This window comes from Watersipora subatra, chromosome 6, assembly GCF_963576615.1.
Source record: "Watersipora subatra chromosome 6, tzWatSuba1.1, whole genome shotgun sequence".
NCBI classification, from domain to species: Eukaryota; Metazoa; Bryozoa; class Gymnolaemata; order Cheilostomatida; family Watersiporidae; genus Watersipora; species Watersipora subatra.
Genome location: NC_088713.1, coordinates 14,722,744 through 14,737,420, shown reverse-complemented (window position 1 = coordinate 14,737,420; position 14,677 = coordinate 14,722,744).

Here is a 14,677-nt window from a genome sequence, read left to right as displayed (position 1 = left end):
GTTGTTGAGTTTTATTTTATTTTTTACTAGGATATCTAAAAATGTTTGTGCGATTAATCATTCCATAATTGACCTTTATCTTAATAAGGAAAAGAAAATATATTTTAAAATGTATTTTGAATAGCATAAAAGGATAAGAGTTTGATTAATTATGTTGCAGATTACGAAAAGAAATATTTGAACTTTTGTAGGTTCTTTGTGCATTCAGATATTTTCATATGAAATCACAAAACTTTGTTTAACAAGGTCAAGAGTTTTTTTAATTTGAAGTACGCATTGTATTACTATTACAAATAAAAAAAGTATTCTAATTTAAGCCATCTGAAGTTTATTCAAGATCATAAAACCTTTCTCAAGCATTTGTTTGTTTTTTCAGTCGACTTAGAAGACGAAAAGTGGTGTTTTCGTGAAAATGAAAAAAAAAAGTTAATGAAGCTAAAACAATGAGTTGAAAAATTTGAACCAGCAATGTACTTGTTTTAGTCCACACGCTGTGCCTCATTAGTCTGATGAAAAAGAATTTTCTGGATCACACCAGTTGACATTAATTTAACCCAATTGAATTATCTTTCATTTACCTTATTTATCACTAATGATTTACTTAAACAAAAATGTTGTACAGTTTTTAACAAACGTGAAAAAACGAAATGTTTTCCCCAAGTTCAGAATTTAAATTTTTTTAGTTTATGAATGTTTTGCTACATCACGCTGTCTCAACCTTTGTCTCCTGCACATGCTATCTGTAAGCTAAATTTTGCCAGTATAATTTTATGTTGTTGACGATAACTTATTTATAGGCTTGCAGGGTATGATTCGCAGAAAGATGTAAGATACACAACAAAATTTGCTGTATTTTTTCTAACAATATTTGCTTGAACATGAAACGTTGACCTTAAAATGCAAGATGTTACTAAAATTTATTTATTTGAGATTATCTTTAACAGAATTGCGACGCTTTCTGAACTAACACACCTGAACCTTTCTGGCTGTGAAATATATTCTGCTGGTCCTGTTGTCATTGAACATCTAGATTCACTAGAAAAACTTGATATGCGTTTCTGCCGCTTCACCAAATCATCATTCAGGTAAGTGTGAAATGACATCCAAAATTTTTTTTCAAACTTGTTCTGATCACTGAACATTTTAAGGTAAGTTTCTTCCCTTAAATTGTTGCTTGGCGCTGAGTGTAGAAATTGAAAACTGGTGATTAAAAAATAGGTCGCAGAGTAAAAAGTTTAAACATTCCCTGACTTTAAAGAAAAAACTTGTGCAGTCCGTTTCATTTAGTTTGAGTGTTTTTATGCATTTGTCAAAATGATTTGTCTTGTGTAATTAGTTTTAGTTTCTGTTCGGAAGAAAAAAGTTTTGCTATTCTTTCCTATGCATTTTATGTTATATTTTTAGTAATTAAAACTCCTGTAAAATTAACTTGTAAGTTACATTAAGTAACTTGTAAGTTAATTTACAAGGTAAATAATCCAGAAACGCTATAGGAAAGTTTATATTATGTATATGTTAGATGAACGTACACATTATCATAACATATATCACCTATAACATATATAGATGTAAGAAGTATACATACTAAGAGGTATACGATATAACACGACTGTATATAAATTTTTAAAGCCAATTTAAAAATTTCTGATAACACCAAAATAGAATGTAGGTGAGTTCCTATGATATTTTTAAATGTACAGTGGGTTGAGCCACTTCTGAATCCTTTCAGACGTGATGGTTTTTTGTTAAACGAAACCGAATGGTTTTTAATGAAAGTCAAAATCCCCAGCGGGATCTTGTCAGATAACAATGCTCATCACCAATATTAGATCAGATAAAAAATTGGTATCAATTCACACTTGAAACCCTTTCATGTTTACAGACAGCAAGACTGCCTCAGCTACTATTACTTTAAATATTGCTCTTTCAAATTTCTTTTAAAGCAAGTTTGTTTGAAGCTTGCAAAAAAAGTTAGTTTTAAGCCATTAAAACTTTTTTTAAATATGTTCATAATGCTTCGGAAGGACTTGAGCGAATTCAATTCTCAATTATTTTGCATCAAAGTTTGTTTGAAATAACATTTAATTTAAAATCTTTTGCAAAACAGCAAAACCCAATGCTTAATTTTTTGCCTTTCTTAATTTTAATAAATGGATTCGATATGATTCACCCAGACATGACATGAATAAATTTTTTTAAACTTTGCCTACACTTGACTTTTGGCAAAATATCAAATTAATAATGAGCCATAACTAACCAACATTTTTAACTGCATTAGCTCACTGTTTTGATCGACTGTATAGAAAATACCAAACTTATTCACTACAGGTTTTTTATTTTGAAATGAATTTACCCGTACCGATAATCTTTGATGACATAAACTCGGTATTTTGTAGTAAATGTTTGACTTCTTTTTAATAGACCTTTAACTCAAATTTTTTATTTAAATTAAAGGTTTTTTGTATCACAGTTCGTTCAAAAATTATTCAATTTGTATTTCAGTGCATAAACACTCAAGTGATTGTTAAGTTTTCACCTATAATTGACTTACGGCATTCATCAAAATAACATTAAACTACAACAACTGACTTAGTTACAAACATTAGCTCAGTGTTTCAAATGTTTGTGTAGCAAATACCACCTGCTTCCCAAGCAACTAAGTCACACTGACAATTTTTGCGGACAAAAACTCAGCAGTTTTGAGGTAAATCCTTGAGTTCTTTTTAACAAATTTGATTTAAAATTTATTTTTAAATTAAAATTTTTTTGCATCACAGTTCGTTCAAAACATTAATTAAATTTGCATTTCACTGCAGAAAATTTGAATGATCGTTAAAGGTTGACTTGCAATAAAATTCAGATTACAGTTATTTGGTGTCAAAAGACTCACCATGTCTTACTTTGTTGTGTTGTAAGTGCCAAATATGTGGAAATGTGATTAAAAGATCTTGAAAGCTCTAAAATAAAAAGCCTCCATAGATTGGAATTTCTTCATTTCGATGACGTAGCCAGGAACTTTGGTTATTGTCTTTTCCCGTATGTTCTCACGTGAAATGGAAGGCCAATACAAAGCTCATTGTAAAACTTTTCGTAGCACTAGTTTATGACAAAAACTTTGGGTCTCACCGAAGACCCCGTATCAAATATAGATGCTCGCTACTTTACAGTTTTGATTTGGCCTGGTCTAATCGACAAGTCGAAATCTGATCATGTGACCCAACACTTCGCAACTATTTTTTGCAGCACTTTTCGATTGTCACAGGTGACCAATAGACTCGTCAGGATTATCAGACAATGATATGTACTCCTTCGAGGTTAGGCTAAAAAAATAAACGAGTCTTTATGGCAAGTTATAAGATATCACTGCTAAAAGTGACAGCTTTTGCAACGACGATAAAACAGACGCGTAAGAATAATAGACATGGTTTTATTGAATGCGTGAAGTATGTTTGTGAAAATATTTCGACGACTAAGTTGCATGAAAGTGTAAACAGACACCATATTTCATACCTACGTCACATTTGAGGCGTTTTGGAAAGAGAATCCAAACTACAGCAGTCTCGTGTGGCTGCGATTAACTGTTCATTTTTTAGCTTTTAAGAGCTTGTAATCACATTTCCACATATTCGACACCTACAACACAATGGAGTGAGACATGGTGAATCTTTTGATACCAAATAGCTGTAATGTGAATGTTATTGTCAAGTCAACCTTTAGGTTTTCACATATAATTCAATTATGACAGTCATCAAAATAACATTGAACCACAATAACTAACTTAGTTATAGCCATTAGCTCGGTGTTTCAAATGTTTGTACAGCCAATACTGCCTCTTTAACAAGGAATTAACTCAAACCAACACCTTTTTGCTGACATAGACTTGGCTTTTTGTTGTAAATGCGTGAGTTTTTTTCATGGGCTTTTAATTTGAAGTTGTTAGGAATCTGCAAAATATTATGTTAATAGCAATAACCAATGCCATTGATAAGCAAAAAAAAAGTTTTAATTTATGTAGTTCAGTGAAATTGACTGCAAAAACACGCTACTGTCTTTTAACTTCATTTACCCTCTAAGATGAACTTTTTGTGGTCAGAAATATGCTAGGTTCAGCACTGAAATGTTTCACTGGCGGATATATGTGTAAGTCGCTGTTTACAATTCTTCTTTTATTCATCGTAATTTGGAAAAAAGATAGAAACCGCTATTTCATGCAGTGATTTTAGAGCAAAAGATAAATTAACTTTTTTGTGACAAAATGATAACCCACCATTCTCAAAATGTTGTAATAAGTATTGGGTGGATCTGTTAACTCGATGATTTGTGATCACTGTTGTGTGTTGATGCTAATGCAAGTCGTTACAAGAACATTCCTGCAAGTAAATTACGGCAAATATTCACTATTCTGGAAAACTAAACAATAAATACAGGCATGAGTAGTTTTGCATAAAAGATGTATACCCTTCTGGATAGCAAGTTGGCACAGTATGTATGTCTACAAGTTTCTACACTGCAATAAAACTACAGTATCAACAGTATCATACAGTACAACTTTATCATAAGTAAGCATACTCTCATCGTGCAGGCAAGTTATTGACAAATAATATATTAGCGCGTAGTACATATTTTTGACCAAGAAAATTTTTACAGTGGTAGCAAGGTCTTTAGGAGATGTGTGCAGCGGACAGCATTGGACTACATTGATATCTTTGCTTTGGCACGTATCAACTAACATATTGGCTACTTATGGAATGAATGTTCGAGTTGGGCTTTCATTCAGTGCATAATAATCATAAGGGTAAAAACAGGGAAGCATTAGTGTATTTTGATTTAAACCGTTTTGCTTACTAAAATGCAGAATCGAGTTGATTCATCCGCAGTGACAGTAAACCACTATTTAATTCTTACTGTTAACATGTGCTGAGTTAATGCATATCTACAGTAAGTTGAAGACACTGAATGCTCTATTCAACTCATCTGTAAGATTATCCTCATACACTAGCTTACTCAAGCAAACATGGTAATTGGAGTAGGCCTGCCCGACTAGGTTTTGTTTGGAGTAAAAATGTAATCATTACTTAGTTGTAATGAGCATATTAGGCAGTTTTATGAGCGCTATGGTCTCCAAAAGACTTGAAATATTCACTCTAAAATAAAGGTCCTGTAATAATACGAATAGAATTGCTACTCAAAATTGTTAAATATGATTCATTGTCGCTCTAGAACTGTTACTATTGTATTCATCATTGGTTATAAAATTAAGTTTCTATGAATTTGAATTACATTTTGGATGGCAACTAAGAGATCAAAATACTTTCGTGTTGAAACCGAGATATAAATTTCATTGCTATTTGGGAAGTACATGTACGTCTAAACAAAAATATAAAGATTTTTTATTATTGCTTGTTAATTATATTTAAGTTTAAATCAGTGCTATGTGATGGTAAACAAAGTTAGCTTCAATAAGTGTCATTAAAATTTTTTAACATTATTCTAAAACGTGTGTAATAAATCGAACTTTAGTCTAACAATTTACATTAAAACAAAAAGTCACATTTGAACATAAACGCATGTAACTAGTCAACAAAAATTCAGTTTCGCTCTTATAAAAAGGTTTAATTTGTTCCTGATTCTGTTTTTTTGATACTAACTTTAGATTATTTGATAGAATTACCGGTTCCCAATTTACGATTACCTCAATAATGTATTGTGAGAAACTTTTCAAAAGTAACGAGCTAACAGCATACGTTGTGTTCTTATGGAAATGTGTGCTTTATCTCTCAAGAAATTACTTTTGAGTCTGGTGTTTGACTCCATTTTACTACTCTCAAACATTTTTTATAGAATTTCCTCACTGCCAAACCTAAAAGAGCTAAATCTCCCTGGCAGTGAAATGAGTTCTGCTGGGGCTGCTGTCTGGGAAAATCTGCATTCGCTCGAGAAACTTCACTTGCATAGTTCAATCCCAATCACATCGGTTTTTAGGTAGGTGTGAAATAGTATCCTAAAATACTTTTTTCGTTAACTTCATTATCTTATGAATGAGTTTGCATAGGTTTCTGCCCTCAGAGCTTTACTTGGTACTAAGTATAGATGTTCAAGACCAACTAATATTTTACTATTCTATTATAATTAATTATAATACCATTGAATAATCTTAATTGAAATATATTAATATTTTAAAATGAGGTTACTGGATAAAAAGTTTATCCTTCAGTTCAGGAGATAAAATTTTATATTAATTACATTAAGTTTAAACTGGCTGTTAATTAAATCTTTGGCATTTTTTTTCTATCACTCTCAAACTGACAGAATTGGTTATCTTCATCTATTGGACTAGCATTAGCTTAATATCTTCAGTGCAATTACATTTAAAAAAACTCCTGTTACTTGTAAATTAAATTTGCAAAATATTTTACAACCTTGAATGGTCTTTGACAGATTATTAAAGTAGTTAGCAGTGATTTTCAATTAATTTTCTGTTGCTATTCATCGCTAGTTAAATAAGAACTAGATCATCATGGTTCATGTTACTTAAAATTAATACAGTACTTGTTATTATCCTTGATTCCTTGTATTTGTCTAAAACGTAAGTGTATATACTGCTCATAAATTACGTTGGTAAAATAAAAACATATGTATGATAAAACATATGATACAAATATGATATGATATAAACATATGTATGATTTATGTATTAACTAACACAATAAATACAGCATACTAATTTTATAATATAAATCAACAAAACATGAAAGTAGTTTACATCAAAGTACTTTAGTTTAACAATGACAGAATTGTCTAAAAGTGTGACTCAATATGTCAAGTTTTTTAAAACTCGTTTAGATATTTGGACAATCCTCTTTGTTTTAAACTTGGTCGTTCAAGTCTACTACCATTTTTTTAAGTTTACTAAACCAAATTTAAATCTTCTACTACAGACGAAGTCTGAAAATTTATAAAGACGCTATAGTGTGTTTTGTTGAGTGTTTTATAAGTTTGTATATATAGTTTGTATTTTATTAAAGCCATTCAACATTTTTGTGCTAAATGTAGGATGGTTCATAATTTAATTGGTAATAACATTTAAATATATATGTATTTAAATAAATGTATATATATATATAGTAAACATATATATATATTTATATATATACATATATATATGTATACATATGTATATATATACATACATATATAATATATTAGGAACTGAAAACTTTTAAAACTGTTTACTACTTAAAGTTTCATGGTGCTTAGCATTCATCAGGTAAAATTAAAAAGTTTTCAGTTCTTAATATATTTTGTATAAATGCTCTATTTTAATATTGAACACTCTCTTCTAGTAAACTGCAACCTTCTTTTTCATCAGTATATACATATATGGATATGCATATATATATATATATATATATATATATATATATATATATATATATATATATATATATGTGACCTCTCACTTGAAAAACTGCCAAAATGAGGGACTTTCAGATTTTGAGTTAGTAACACAGCCTGGTGCAGAACTCTGTCGAGAATTTAAAGCATTTTGATTTGTTGAGTTAGTTTAAGTAGTTCATGAGATGTCTCGAATTTTTGAAAGACGTTGTTGTAGCTTATTTTGTTGTAAATGAGCTATCTACCTTCAGTATTAGTATGAGTCCAAATCTCTTTATATATATGGATAGTCTTCACTTCAGTTGTGTTTGTCGTTAGGGCAGAGGGCTCTGGTTAGCTGGTGCTATAGTGTTATTCACCGTCTATGTGAGTGTCAATGCCGATATGTGGGAGGTAGTCTAGTGATGGTCAGGTTACGGTTCTACAACAAGGCTGATCCAATGCTATAGTTCATGTAACGATGCCTCATATATATACTACTGTACGTACACCTCCAACCAACCCTCTGAAGACTGGGTTGGGGTTAGATTAGCAGTCGAGACGTAAGATATTATGATACAATATACATGTTGATCGATCAACTATTAGTATACAATTAAATGATGTTGCTTCCTTAGTTGCTAGACATGGAATGAATATAACTATAAAGCTACATCTATATAAATGGATAGACTGAATAGGAGTTGTGTTCCTACTATAGTGTTGCTATGGACTGAGTAAGTAATTCCCAACTCCACAATCAAATGGTAAGAATATTGTACACGTATGCAGCATGTGAACAATGGTTGTTGATGCATACTTGTTTCCGTTAGTGGGAGATAATATATGCTGTAGGAATGTATTGTAACTGCTAAGTTTCCTACCTATTAACTAATCTCTTGACATTTACGTTTGTGGGAACATTGCTAATATACAGCTATTTAAAAACATGATTTTCAGCTATAACAACGTGTCAGCCAAAACTCGCAACATCTGAAACGAAAAAAATCGTGAATAAAGACTTGACGCACAGAAATATGTTGTTTACGTTAAGTTCTTCTTGGATATGGTTATTTGTATTTCACTGACTGAGGTGAAACTTGGTCTATAGGGTAAGTAAGCATACTGAAACAGCTGGTGTACACCATTTCAAGGTCAGAAAAAGATAAGACTAGTAAACCTTGCTCTCAAATTGCAAACAAACTGGACATTTTTACGAGTTCGTACTTTACCCTAACAACACATTAGGAATAAGATGAGAAGCTTTTAGGTATATCACCACTATCTGATATGCTTCAGGATTTAACATCACATCTGAAATCCACACTGAAGTTAATTTTGCTAAAACAGTGAGTCTAAAAACACCAAGGGTATCAGACCCAAAACCACGACTACATAACTACTCACATCTGACTCAGAAGAAAATTAAAATTCATGCTATAGTCAATTTTCACGTCTTTTACCATGATGCTTTGGGCAAACTAAATCTTCAGTGCCAGGACGGCAAAATTCTCGAATGTTAGTATGCAAGTAATTTTGGCAGTCATAGTCTAAACCTTCAGGCTTTATCACATTCGGCAGTCTATTGATGCCTTCAAGTCTTACACCATACATTACGGCAGGGCAGTCTAGATACCTCTGAACTTTTAATTTTCCTGAACAAAACAAAAGCGTGGCCATGCATCAAAGTGACCCTGTTAGCATGGTTAGCAAACAGTCTACACAACAGTCTATGATAATAAACTGTTATCCTACCAGGGTAAACTTAGCTGAATAAAAACTTGTGAAAGCTCTTAATTCCTTTAATTTAGAATTAAATTCTTAAACTCCTTTAAATTTAAATTAATTTATTTTAACTTAGAACGTCCTTTAACTTCTATTTAATTTAGGAAAAATCTAAAGAATGAGCTAATGAGGTGATTGGCAACGGAACCTGACTCTGAGACACCTTTACAAGTAAGAGACTTAGTGGCCTAGTGATCGTGTGATCAAGGGATTGATTGCTCATACCATAGGGCTAATGTGAGCAAGCATAAAAATAAACACACAAACATTGACATATCGAATAAGTCATGTGGCAACTGGCAATCAATTATGAGTGAAGCCACACCTTTATCATTCCAATAAGTACAACTGATCATTGGGTTATGTATTGTATGATGTAAGTTTATGTGACTCACGGAGGCATACTCAGGGACAGCAACTAGTAGGCTACTACCCCCAATTATTACTACCAAAAATAAACAGGGAAGATCAGAAAAAAATTAATAATACTCGCCATGATATCAAAAGTTGCATCATTGCCCTTTTTCTGATCTTCATCTTAAGCTTGAAAAGTTTTGTGGAGTTCCCATCATCTACACAAGTAGAAATTTTGCCCATGATAACCAATGCTAACTCTGTCTTTGAAATTCATTTATTGTGAGTCAGCTGACTGAACATCAGAGTTCTGTCAAACTTGTTGATGCAATCACACTTGCAACTGAAGCTAATAGGTTCATCAGACACCATAGGATAAGTTTATTAGCTGGCAGCAGGTGATTCTGAGTACTAGTGATTTGGGGTACTATTTGAGTGAGTAACAGTAAATCGTTCAATAGTTTCAACATCGTCTTCTTCATCATCAATAAATTTGGGCATCCGAGTTTGCAGGTCATCAGTAACATGAAAATCTGGATATCTAGACATTTTTTATCCATATTCAGCATCAATTTCATCGAGCAATGTGCCAAGTTCCTCAGATTCATCAAATTAGCAGAAAAAAATTTGAAGTTTTACCATCTTCACGAGTCGCCACTTTGATGACGTCACGATTGCATAGCAACAACTTCGATCCCAGAATTTCGGCATAAGGAGCCAATAAAATTATTTTTGTTTCAGAAATGAATTCTTCACACTCTGATTAGTCTAGGGTGCAAGAATAAAAAAAGTAGCCATGTGCTCCCCAATAAACCTAATGCAAACTTCGAAGCTCCATTACTAACAATAGTGAATGCCGACTTTTGGTTGATTTTAACGTGAGAGGTCACATATATATATATATATATATATATATATATATATATATATATATATATATATATATATACAGTCAAACATGGATAACTCGCACTCGGATAGCTCAAACACATGGTTGACTCGAAAGGTTTTTTTGGTCCGTTCCCATGTAATGATAAATTGCTTCAGACAACTCAACCTCAACTCTTTTAACTCCAACAGTCTTTTGCCCAACGGCTAACGGGACGGTTGTTATCGCTTTAGAAAATCACTTTATTCCAAGCGATAGAGGTGAACCTCAACTTTTCATAATTCATAGGGGTTGTAATTACCACCATCGGCAAAATATTTTTGTCAACGACTTTTCTAAAGGTTTAGTGAAATTTTATTTTTACCAAACATCCGCCTAGCAATGGCCCTTCGGAAGCAAGGAAAAGTGAAGTAACCTTCGCATAAACTTCAAGAAAAGTTGGCAAAATTGATCTTGGTTAAAAATATGTCTTTTTTTTCTTCGGAGCATTTCAACAATGGTTATGTTTTGCCAATTGTAATCTAAAAAACGTCCTGGTAATAACATAACTTAAAACAACAAACCAATCTCAAGTAATAGAAAATCTCTATACTTTTAGATAAAAAAATTTTAAACTTTGCATTAGAAGCATTTAATTTGATACATGCCGTATATGCTTTTGATTTATATTATAGTTTGTGTATGTACATGTATCTACTAATAATTAAATAAATAAATACATAGAATTGTGACAGTGCTCTGATAACTAGAACACTCTGATAACTTGAACACTTTTGCTCGGTCCTGTGAAGTTCGAGTTATCCATGTTTGACTGTATATGTATATATATGTATATATATATGTATATATATGTATATATATATATATGTGAATATATATATATGTATATATATATATACATGTATATATAAATATATATATACATGTATATATATATATGCGTATATATATGTATATATGTGACAGGGGCTGTCATTTTCAGAATTTGAGGTTAATAGGGTGTTTCTGAGTATGATATATAATCGGATGCAGAATTCTGTGAGGATTCCGAATGAATTTCAATTTTTAAAATTTAGCCATGTCACCTTGTCAGCTGTGTCTTCTGACAGCGAATGTCAGCGGAATGCGTAGTCCATTGCTCTGAGAACAAAAGAGTTTAAATCCGTAGAGTCAGCAAAGCGCTAACTTTTTTTGTTTGGTCCCTAGCAACGGCATCATCGACCGCATCATTCGGAATGAAAATTTGAGCACAGACTAAACTTGAAGCTGCAAACCTGATCAATAAATTTTCTAAAGTCGTGACCTTAGTATTGACCTTGATCTTTAGTGTGGCTACCTCAAACTCTATTCTCTATTTATAGCCTGTGTTACTTTTACAATAGCAAAAACCCCAAAACTGATATGAATGACCATCATTCCTATCTCAATAAGATAAAATCAGCCAATATTGATAAAAATGATTAAATGGTTGTAATTAAATTAAAAAACAGGTTGCGACCTGTTACGATAAGCATTCGCCTATGATTGCTATGTCTTTCTGACAATTATAACATGCACACATTCAATGGGTTTGGAACTTACTTACACATGTTCAGGTATGTTACGATAGAGGGATAGAAGTATTTAATTCAATCCTTAGAAAACTAATGCTTATTAGTACGGAGATAACTCCGAAAAACAGTTTTCAGGGGAGATAACTTAGACGGTCCTATCTTTGCCCGAGGGCACTTGGTAGGCTGGAAGTGTACTCATCAATCTCATCAATCTCTTTTGCCTCCTCTCTCTTCTTCCTGGCTTGTTTGACTATACTTTTCTTCACCATAGACTTCTTAGTAACGTCCAACGCAGACTTCGATTTCTTACCATGTTTGGATGTAGATGCGATTGGCTCATCATCTGCAATAGACCAATCCATAAGTTTTTTCAAATGTTATGATCACAAGACGAAATCAAGGCGACATAGCTTCAATACAAAAAAGGCAAAGGGACCCATTTAGCAAACATGGAACAGGAGTAAACTCACACGAGAGATGTTCAATAAGCAAGGTTACAACGATACCTACCTGGAACCAGTGGACAGACAAAGTCTCTTGTTTCTTCTGTACAAAACTTCCTAATGTCTTTGGCGAAGTACACACGTCTGTCATAGTCCAAACTTGGTGGTTCGATAGTCTCTGGCATGCCTTCTGGTATAGCTGACCAGATCTGATGAGATGTTGTCTCCACCGAAAATTGCTGCAACTTTGTTGTGATGATACCTTCAAGAAGACCAGATACACCAATAATATAGTTATTATCTGATTTATTCACACAGCAATGAACACAACATTGGAATGAAGACCATTAATACCTGGATTAGTAGCAGACATGGTGAACTGGTGTTGCTTGAGTAGCTGTTTAATATATTTGCCTTCAAGAAAACTGGACCAGTCGATAACTGAAACAATGACAGATCCATCTTGGGCTCTAACAAGCTGAGCTCTATTAGAAGTGGAAGATCTCAAAACCGTCTGTGAAGTGGGTGAACGAGCGATCAGGGACGCTTGTAAAATTAAAAACATCTAAATTGTAGCATAACTGTAATACAGTACAGCTGCGCCAGTGATATGTCATTTTACTATGTTACCCGCATTACTTACATGTACATTTTAAAATTCTCGCAGTGAAGACACTTGGGTCCTTCTGATTTGCTTCTTCAGCCAGACAAAACAGAGGTTGCAACAAAACTTTGTGTGTCCAGCCACTAAGAAATTAATTTTGACATGAGCATTCCTACCAGTTTCCACCCTCCACCAAAGAAACTTCATCATAGCATTATTTTTGTTCTGGCCACTACAATTCAGACATGCATATAACTTCATTATCAAACTTTTCAAGGATTACATACACTGAATGTTAGAGGGATCAGAATGTGAGAATGTGAGGGAATGTGAGAATCAGACCCTTGATAAAGACAAACCTGCAATCATCTGCATGAATCAATAGTTTCCTTTCTCCTAAGCCATAATTCTCAAGGAAATAGTAGAAGTATGATATAATAGGGTTAGCTCTGTTGCCGTTCATTACTTTCTCATCAATAATAAAGTTTACTTGTACTAGAATAGCTGGCATACACACCGAATATTCCACACTTGCGCAGTGTTTAAAAAAATATAGGACCAGTCTGGTGGGGAACACTTGGGTAGTGAATCTGAAAGAATAACAAGAAAAGGCTACATACAGTGGAAATTCAATATAAACTCTGACAAGAGGACACCACCACAGCAGTTACAGTGCATTTTACACACCAGTTGAGCATAGTCAAAGCAGTTGTGTGCTACACTTGGCCCAGTTAGAGGAGCATGTACTCCTAACTCTATATAATGATTCAAAGCTTCCTTGGCAGCTTGGGTGCATGCATCCATGTATTTTATTCTATCAGAAGCATGCTCTAGATGATCTTGGGGGTTTGAGACTGCTCGCTGCTTCTCCTCCACTGTAGCATTAGCCAATCTGAATTCAAACACGACAAATTTTCAAACACACATACAAATGTGCAATTACTAAGCATTCACAATGAAAAAACAGTAACAAAACTCTAAAACTAACTCTAGCTCAATTTGTATACTTGTAGGTGTGTTGTTGGCATGTCCAGCACAGATCAGATGAATGTTTTGAAATTATGAGCATGGGTAAAACAGCCTTCCAAATCCTTCGGAATGATCTTATACCTCTAGGATCTACATTCTCTGCTGTGCAACTAGCCACATAATCTTCATAAAACTAGAGCACAGTGTAGTGACAAGGCAGCACTTTAGTACCATATTTCCTAAATCCTGTGTAAAACAAAAACTGAATTGACGCAAGGGCCTTTGAGGAACACAGACAAAGCGTGATGTTTTCCTGCACACACCACACAATTGGAAAGCAATAGGCAGTTGTAGGAAAGTAATACTAGCTTACATATTCACTAGTGAATTTGATAAGCATTGACACCAGCACGATAAAAGACACACTAGAGAAATTTACCTGCCCCAGCATGCGACCTGTACAAGATGATGGAAAAGATTTCAAGTTGAATTATCATAACGCAATCACTGGTAATAGGGCCTCAATCTGATCCAAATCTGCACGTAGATGGATGGGTAGTCACTATTGACCGAATAAGTAGTGGTAATTTTTAGTGAATGCTTACCAGCAACTCGATCAGGGAGGGCTAAAGCATGGATGGCAACAAAATTTCTCAGGAATGTGACGATGCGGGTAGCTTCCTCGAGAGTGATAGTTTTCTTGTTG